This window comes from Electrona antarctica (assembly GCF_951216825.1).
Source record: "Electrona antarctica genome assembly, chromosome: 17".
Classification (NCBI taxonomy): Eukaryota; Metazoa; Chordata; class Actinopteri; order Myctophiformes; family Myctophidae; genus Electrona; species Electrona antarctica.
In genome coordinates, this window is record NC_136798.1 from 41,503,778 (window position 1) to 41,513,709 (window position 9,932).

A 9,932-nucleotide genomic window follows, 5' to 3' on the forward strand; every position below is an offset into this window, starting at 1 on the left:
GAGCGTGTTCGGGGGAGGGAAGCCGGGCGGTATATGGGTGATAGTTGTCACTATATACACCTGTCAGCTGGGAGTGTTGGGCGGGAGGAGTAGGACGAAGGCTCCTCCCGGTGGGGGCTCCTCACTGAGTCAGTAGAATACAACCGCAGTGACTGACAACGCACAAGTGTGGTCAGTAATCAAGTGGCATAACGACTACATTGGGGTTAAAAAAAGGGCTAGAAATAAGGCAAAACAATATATATTTTGTGCAATTAGTTCACGTTAATTTAACCCATTCTGACCTGAGATCAGATTCTAAAAATGTCTTCTACATCCTGACAGTTTTCTGGAAAAGCTATGTTTCAATGTCAGTCGTTCTTCGATTTTTCAAAAATAGCAGACCTACAAGCTCGTAGCGCGCCACTCGGTGGCGCGCTATGAGCTTGTAGATCTGCTATTTTTCAATAGCTAAAGCATAACATAATGCTAACACCAAAAGGGGTTCCCGCCCAAAAGGGGTTAAACTGCGATGTCCGCCCTGAGATTGGGAGGCTGGGGTTCGATTCCCAGCCGGGTCATACATACCAAAGACTGGTGTGTCACGCTCTGGATCGTGTGATGTCAAAACCAGAACTTTCTCAAGTGGAAACATCACAGACCGCCCGGGATTAATATTCTGTTTGTGAAAAAAAACCTAAGCTATATATTGTGTGTGTGTGCACGCTCTTCAGTTTATGTTCCGATACCTGCATGTCTATGCGGCAGCACACACACATTACACAATTAAATGTGAAAGTCCGACGTGCACACATGCCTGTGTATGCGTGCATTTGTGCATGTATTTGTGTGACGCCTGTGTGTGTGTGTGTGTGTGTGTGTGTGTGTGTGTGTGTGTGTGTGTGTGTGTGTGTGTGTGTGTGTGTGTGTGTGTGTGTGTGTGTGTGTGTGTCCTTCCTTCCGCTTCATGCGTGATGTCCTCGTGTGCGTGGGAGTGAAATACTGTTTTTCTGGGAGAGAGAGACAGAGAGAGAGAGGTGGAACGTGATGGACGAGAGAGAGAGAGAGAGAGAAGAGAGAGAGAGAGAGAGAGAGAGAGAGAGAGAGAGAGAGAGAGAGAGAGGAGAGAGAGAGAGAGAGAGAGAGAGAGGGAACGTGATGGACGAGAGAGAGAGAGAGAGAGAGAGAGAGAGGGAGGTGGAACGTGATGGACAAGAGAGAGAGAGAGAGAGAGAGAGAGAGATGGTTGGGTGATGACATGGCCTTCTGTTCGACCCGCTCTCTGTGGAGTCCGCTCCATAGATTGGATCTATCCATCATGATGGAACATGGTGGCGCGGCGGCGCTAGGCGCTAGGCTAGGCTAGCTCAGACTCACAGCACATGCTTCCTATAACAGGCCTATAGCGACATGATGTCCGCTGCGCTACATGTGCTAGCCTCATCAATGTGCTGTATGCACTCTTACCGCTACATGTCACGGCAGTGCCGTCTCCAGGCACACGTCAGCAGGGGGGCATACTTTTTTCAACCCCCCCCCAAATCCGTTTTTGTATAGGCCTCAAGATCAGCTGGAATGCTAGATTATAGTCACCAATGTGCACAGTTTTACAAATATTATTATTATTATTATTATTTTGTTTTACATAATAGGTAGTTAAGGCGAGACATATAGGTGAAATCATGATTTTTAATTTATTTTATTTTTTTGCTATTTTGCTTCCTAAACATGTTTTCTTTCAAACTAAAGCAAAATAAACATTCAAAACACAAATTTATATGTTTATTTTAGTAGTTTATTTTAGCCAATGAAATCCACCCTCTCAATTTTCATGATTGGTTGTTGGTACAAAGGAAGTGACCATATTTGGATCAAACCACAGTCAGCTCGAGGTCCAGACCTTTCCAATGATATATGGCATTATATGTTGTTGCCAAGGTTTGGATGAGATATTTTGTCTCAAAAATAGTGGCTTCAAATTAAATGTTTTGGAATTTTACAATACAATTCTTTAAAGGCTGTTTACTCAAAATGAGTTTTCCTCATACCTGGGACAAAGAATCTCCACTTCAGTTGCACTCACGTACACCAAACTTTCCAGTCTTATTCATAACTATATTCTGCAGATATTTACAGATGGGTTTGTTGATATATCATTCACAGCCTGATTTAGCCTGATCACATTTTATACCTAAAAACATGCCGAAAATTGGGTTTATTTATGCCTGTTGACACTATTTTCTGATTTGTGGAGTGATAATTAGAGATATCTAAAATCCCTTCTGTAATTGTCTTTGTCTCTAATATGTCAACAAAATGAAACAATCATTTTGAACCCGGCTTTATCCGATCTTCATATTTATCGTCCCGAAATGTATGCAAATTAGCGCATATAATGCATCATTTGCATATTTAAACATATAATTTCAGAAAACTTGTAATACAAATAATCTTAGTTTTAATATAAATAATCAACTGGAAAAGTTTCATTGTGATAGCTATTAGTTAACTTTTTTTCCTTATTCACCTACCATGTCTCGCCTTAAACAACTAGTCGACTAGTAAACAGGCAACTAGTCAACTAGTAAAAGAAATCCTAGGACGCATGTAGTGTGATCAAGTATAGCGTTAATCTACGGAAACAAACAAAAATAAATACATAATTCCAGATTTTTGCTTTTTTTTGGTTAGTTTTTCATTTTCAGTTACAGTTACAGAATATCGCCACAGATATCGTATCATAGTGAGGTACCCATTTCGCCCCCCCACAAAAAAAAGCGGTATATGCATGTGTGTGTGTACCCATGTCTTCAACTTGTGCGCAAACGCCAGTGTGTGTGCGTGCATGCATGTGCGCACGTGTGTGTGTGTGTGTGTCACCTGTTCCTGACGCAGGCAGGCTAACAGGCCCTCTAGCTGTCTGTCTGTCTGTGTGTCTCTGGGCCGTAATCCTTTGATGTCTGTGGCCACGCCCACAGCGGATTCCTCCAGTGTGAAACAACTCACAGATTCACAGATTGGCTCAATGAAAGAGCAGGCCAGCATAACCACTGTTATTACACACACTAACACACACACATAGTCTCTCTCTCTCTCTCTCTCTCTCTCTCTCTCTCTCTCTCTCTCTCTCTCTCTCTCTCTCTCTCTCTCTCTCTCTGTGTATCTCTCTCTTCTGCGCTCACTGTATAGGCTACGCTGCCGTATTAATCGTATGGCCACGTGAATGCTAGCCTGGGAGGCATGCGTACCATTTGGGGTTTATGATCCGGGCGGGAGTGGATGATAAGTTACGTATAAAGTTATGTCACTGGTTTGTATAGTCATCAGGCCGGAACCCTCAAACCGGAATCAGAATTACCCAAAATAATTCCCAGCATCATCATTTTAATTTTATGGCGTATGAATCTGAACATGTTCTTCAAGTATAGCCTATACTTCTTAACACTTAGGCCGCTATCATTTATTGAAAAATTAGGATCTAATTCACGCCAGCATTTTTTTAATTTGAGCTCTTATTTTGAAAAGCCGCCATTTCCGGTCAATGAGCAGTAGTCATAACCTAAGAAACTACACGGAGCGGACAGGCCTTGTTTACCATCTGAAGCCAGACCGGAGCTCTGGAGAGCTCTACATCGTCCGATCTGTGCCGTCAAAGAAACGCTGTTTTGACCAAAATGCCATCTGGGACAAGGAATAGGAGATACAGGCGATTGAAAGAAATGGATAGAATGGATTATTATGGCGACGACGATCTAAGATGGGCGATCCAGTGCTGTGCTAACAACACAGCTAGCTAACCGGAGTAGCATTATGGCTCGAGCAATCGAACGCGCTATAAAAGCCCAATTGCCGAAGGCCGTCGGCAATGGCGTTAAGCGTCAGTATCAAAATTAGGCTTCAATTGACTTTAATCGTCGGCAATGGCGCTGAAAGTATTAATTGCAATAGTTTGTTTGGTATACCCATATTCTAATCCGATTCGGAATGACTGACATTTTTTTAATAAAATAAAATAAAGAAAAACACATTTTCAAATGGGGGTCCACGACCAAATAGGGGTTTACTTGGAGAGGTAGAGGTGTTTGAGACGGTGTGTGTGTGGAGGCCTACTAGTGTTGTTGCTTACACTGCACGCACGCACGCACGCACGCACGCACGCACGCACGCACGCACGCACGCAGCTGTGTGCAGGCTGGCCTCTCTGTCCAGAAGGTATGTGAAGAATTAAGACAGGACAGCACCGTGAGGCTCAGCCTCATTTATCATCTCTGTATCTGCACTCCGCACGCCTCTCTCTCTGTGTGTGTGTGTGTGTGTGTGTGTGTGTGTGTGTGTGTGTGTGTGTGTGTGTGTGTGTGTGTGTGTGTGTGTGTGTGTGTGCGTTGTACTGCAGTAGAAATGACACCTTGCAGCTCAGCTGTGTGTCTGTCTGTCTTTCTAACACCAGAGGCGAGACAAAGGGAGGAGCTGTCTGTCTGTTTGCCTCGGTGTGTGTGTGTGTGTGTGTGTGTGTGTGTGTGTGTGTGTGTGTGTGTGTGTGTGTGTGTGTGTGTGTGTGTGTGTGTGTGTGTGTGTGCGTGCGTGCGTGCGTGCGTGCGTGCGTGCGTGCGTGCGTGCGTGCGTGCGTGCGTGCGTGCGTGCGTGCGTGCGTGCGTGCGTGCGTGCGTGCGTGCGTGCGTGCGTGCGTGCGTGCCACAGCAGTGTGTTCTATCTTACAGGTGGCGTGTAGGGAAGGGAAGGGAAGGGTTGGGTGTGTCAGTCTGATCCGTTGAACATGTGTCAGTGACCAGGTGGGGCGAGAGACACACTGTAATTAGCCATGAGAAACTCTATCCACGACACACACACACACACACACACACACACACACACACACACACACACACACACACACACACACACACACACACACACACACACACACACACACACACAAAGCCCCATGCAGCGGGCACCACCAGTGTAGGGGTGCATGGGGGGGGGCACCCTGTTTGCTCAACCACCACTGGGCTTCATGCTCTGCCTCTCTCTCTCTCTCTCTCTCTCTCTCTCTCCCTTCTAAACATGGCATATCGTTCCGACCCCCGTATAAAGCTATCACGTCTCAATCAAAACACACATTCCTCAGGTATACTGTATACGAGTTGCAGCCGCGGCCGCCCCGTTCGCTCCAGTAACGTCGTTACCTATAATGTTTCATTCTGTGTACTTATATATACGAACCTCCGACTTTCGGTTGATTAACCCCTTTTGGTGTTAGCATTATGTTATGCTTTAGCTATTGAAAAATAGCAGATCTACAAGCTCATAGCGCGCGCTACGAGCTTGTAGGTCTGCTATTTTTGAAAAACCGTAAAAATGCGGCACAAATCTTTGAATATATATTCTTTCAGAGCGAACGTTTTTAAATTTCGAGGTCAGGCCTAAATGGGTTAAAGTGAGGATCGACCGGCGACTTTGGCTCCAACTCTGTTTTTTTTTTGGGGGGGTGCAGGGCTGTTTATTGACCGGGCTTTGGGTGTTTGGAATGAACTGGAATGAACGGAGCGGAGCCGTCCGCCTCGTTTAGCCGCGCGTACAGAATTCCGCGAGCGCTGCGCGCGACCCGACGTTGACTCTGATGGGAGGAGACAGGATAAGTGAATCTGTATCGGTTGCCTTGCAGCCTTTCTCTTGACACCCAAAAACCACAGAGGTAAAGTAAAATAGAAATGCATCAGCCCAAACAATTCATATAACCATCGACCAATTTAAACCTTGGGGAGCGAAATGTTGGCAGTGCATTTCTCAGCGTCGAAGTAATGCATGAGGTCTTTGCTGTGCGTGCGTGCGTGCGTGCGTGCGTGGGTGCGTGCGTGCGTGCGTGCGTGCGTGCGTGCGTGCGTGCGTCCTATAAATCCTGAGTGTTCATTTTTACTTCCGGGAGTGTGCAAACAGAGCCAAACGGGTCATTTGTGTGCTCAGAATCTCAGATTTTAATGACAGTGAAGGCTGTGTAGATGTGCTCTGCATGGCTGCGTTAAGTGATGGTTGTAGGTTTGCCAACCAGCTGAAATTCACTTGAGGAACACCCAGTATGTATGAATGAATGAATGAATGAATGAATGAATGAATGAAAACACTGCATATATTTGCATTTATCATATATTGTTGTCGGGGCGGGGAAAACGACTATATCTCTATATTTTGACCTAACTTTTTTTTGTAAATGTACGCCTTGCTTAATCATACTACAGCATCACACGAAAGCATCAAAAGTAGCATGCAAGCACAAGCTCGAAAGGCGGCTCGAAATGGGGCATGAAAGGCGGAGCAAAGTGACGCGCTTCCAACTGGTACATCTGCTACTTTTATGCTTTTTTCATTTGAATTCTGACAGTTTCGGACATGTGAGGTTTTCCACACAACAGAGATGATATTTGACAGAAAGAAGCAGTCCGGACTATAAATGGATATGAGCTGTATGTGAATTTGTAAGATACATACATTGATTGATTCTGCTCCCCGGGCTCTTTATTTCAACCTATAACAAAACAACGACAACGGGGAGCAGAATTATATCGTGTGCGGACATTTGATCATTTTGTAGGTCCAGCACCGTATTGAAAAAACTGTGGGATGTGCATATCTTTTTCCTTCTTTACATACATTGATTGAGCCTGCGGGCAGGGGCTTTAGTGGCGGTTCTGGACAACCGTGGGTCCGACCGACTCGGGCACTCGGCACCAGGCACTGCACTCCCTGTGGTGGTGTGGAACGTGTGTGTTGAATTTTGAAGTTACGTGGATTTTAGACGTCCACACAGAGACGTGGTGCATTTATAGATAGACAAAGCGACAATTCCGTATTTCAAAAGACGGTTTAGTGGCAACCCTGTTTGTGACCGGCCTCAGAGCTACTATAAACATCATATCAGCCCTGGTTGTGACCGGCCTCAGAGCTACTAAACATCATATCAGCCCTGGTTGTGACCGGCCTCAGAGCTACTAAACATCATATCAGCCCTGGTTGTGACCGGCCTCAGAGCTACTATAAACATCATATCAGCCCTGGTTGTGACCGGCCTCAGAGCTACTAAACATCATATCAGCCCTGGTTGTGACCGGCCTCAGAGCTACTAAACATCATATCAGCCCTGGTTGTGACCGGCCTCAGAGCTACTAAACATCATATCAGCCCTGGTTGTGACCGGCCTCAGAGCCACTAAACATCATATCAGCCCTGGTTGTGACCGGCCTCAGAGCTACTAAACATCATATCAGCCCTGGTTGTGACCGGCCTCAGAGCTACTAAACATCATATCAGCCCTGGTTGTGACCGGCCTCAGAGCCACTAAACATCATATCAGCCCTGGTTGTGACCGGCCTCAGAGCCACTAAACATCATATCAGCCCTGGTTGTGACCGGCCTCAGAGCCACTAAACATCATATCAGCCCTGGTTGTGACCGGCCTCAGAGCCACTAAACATCATATCAGCCCTGTTTGTGACCGGCCTCAGAGCCACTAAACATCATATCAGCCCTGGTTGTGACCGGCCTCAGAGCTACTAAACATCATATCAGCCCTGGTTGTGACCGGCCTCAGAGCCACTAAACATCATATCAGCCCTGGTTGTGACCGGCCTCAGAGCCACTAAACATCATATCAGCCCTGGTTGTGACCGGCCTCAGAGCCACTAAACATCATATCAGCCCTGGTTGTGACCGGCCTCAGAGCCACTAAACATCATATCAGCCCTGGTTGTGACCGGCCTCAGAGCCACTAAACATCATATCAGCCCTGGTTGTGACCGGCCTCAGAGCCACTAAACATCATATCAGCCCTGGTTGTGACCGGCCTCAGAGCCACTAAACATCATATCAGCCCTGGTTGTGACCGGCCTCAGAGCCACTAAACATCATATCAGCCCTGGTTGTGACCGGCCTCAGAGCTACTAAACATAATATCAGCCCTGGTTGTGACCGGCCTCAGAGCTACTAAACATCATATCAGCCCTGGTTGTGACCGGCCTCAGAGCTGCTGCTACTAAACATCATATCAGCCCTGGTTGTGACCGGCCTCAGAGCTGCTCCTACTAAACGTCACATCAGCACATGACCTTCCACGGGAGGAGGGCCGAATTCTTTCAGCCTTTAAGCCGCTGCTATTCCCACCAACTCCCAGACACACACGCACGCACGCACGCACACACACGCACGCACGTGTGTGTGTATACAAGCACGCACGCATGCACAAGCGAAAGCGTGCAATGCTTCGTACCTCGAGGATCCTTTTTTACGAGTTACACTTACTTCAGGAAACCCCATATTTCTCCTATCACCTCTTGTCCATCCATCCTGCATGTGAATGAATGACCGTATCTGTACAGTATACCTGTCAGTTAAAGCTGCAGTCGTGGACTTATTTGAATGAACTAGACCAGCCCATTTAGTCTGACATGCTTCTCTACAGTGACATGTAGTCGGTCTAGAGAAAAGGAAAATGCAGTAGCTAAATGGATAGAATTATATAATGTAAAATGATATCATAAAAATATAATTATCTTATTTTGTTTCTGTTGTCACTGACTTTTATAATTACCAACTGCCTGCCTCTGGAGCTGAGAGAATGCAGTGTAAAGGCTATGAAGGTATGTGTGTGTGCGTGCATGCGTGCAGTGTGGAGCTTTCATGGTTAAAAAGCTGATAGGCCCCAGCGAGAATTGAACTCGCGACCCCTGGTTTACAAGACCAGTGCTCTAACCACTGAGCTATGGGGCCCTGCATGTCATATCAGGTGTGTATCTACCGTCATCAATGCTTACAGTAGCCTATATTGTTCCTGGTATCAGTCAATAGAAGGAATAGAACCACACCCAAAGTCACATACTGCACCAGCCAGTGAACCATTGTTCCACTGCTTTCACCGTGTCACCCAGTTTACCCAGGAAGATGAGTCATTCATTTCCCTTCCCTGTCTGTAGTGGTAAACTGACACCATGCGCTAATTGATAGCGACAGTTCAGAGAGGGGAGTGGGAGAGAGGGGTTTGATTGGCATGCCATTCAACAAAGGTTGCACGCTCCAAACGACCAAACCTGCCTCCCCCTAAAGTAAAGAAATATAATAAGACACAAGTACTAATAATGGAGTTGATCTCTGACTTTGTATTGACAATAACGTTGTGGGTTAAAGTGACTGATTTCAGTCATTTGGATTCATGACAATAGCCTATCTACAGCCTTGTTGAAAGACATTCTTAAAAAATCAAGTGTGAAGTGAGGGGCGCTCTTATCATCGTACATCATCATACATCATCTCATACTGGCCAATCAGAATGCCTGTCGCCTGTGATTGATTAGCTGATTTGCTTGTTTACATATGACGTCAATTGTCCCTCCAATGTCAATGTTTTGATGCTTAACCCTTCTCTTAAACCTTGGATGTCTTAATCTGCGCTTTGGATTGAAATTACTAATATATTCGTCAATGGCTTTCAGTGAGTTAATATACATCTTAATCACAGCTGCGCTACGTGCTATCAGCGTGACGGCTTTATCAGCACTCGTTTATCAGGGACTGCATGAGCGCCTTTGGGCGGTAAATAACAGTCCTGCAATAATATGAGTTCCTCTGTCAAACGCTTAACGAGGGTTATTTACTCTCTATCGGCGCTCACACGCCAAGCCTCTGTCAGCTCGTTACGATGGTTATTTACGGCGCGCGGTAATCTCCCCCTCCTTCAGGTCAGGCTGAGTGGGGCCGCGGTGCGCGGGGTCGACACAGCCTCTCTGAAGGCTAACAGTGATTGCGGAGAAGGTTCCGCAAAAGGGTGAAGCCTGCATGGTGGACTTCTGGGAAGGAGTTGGAGAGCCCGACCGCACTGTGGGGATTGTTCACTTCCTTCCCCCAAAAGGCCTTAATAGAGTCCAGAGAAAACGATGCAAAAAAAAGAAAGTGTCAGAAAGTGGAGA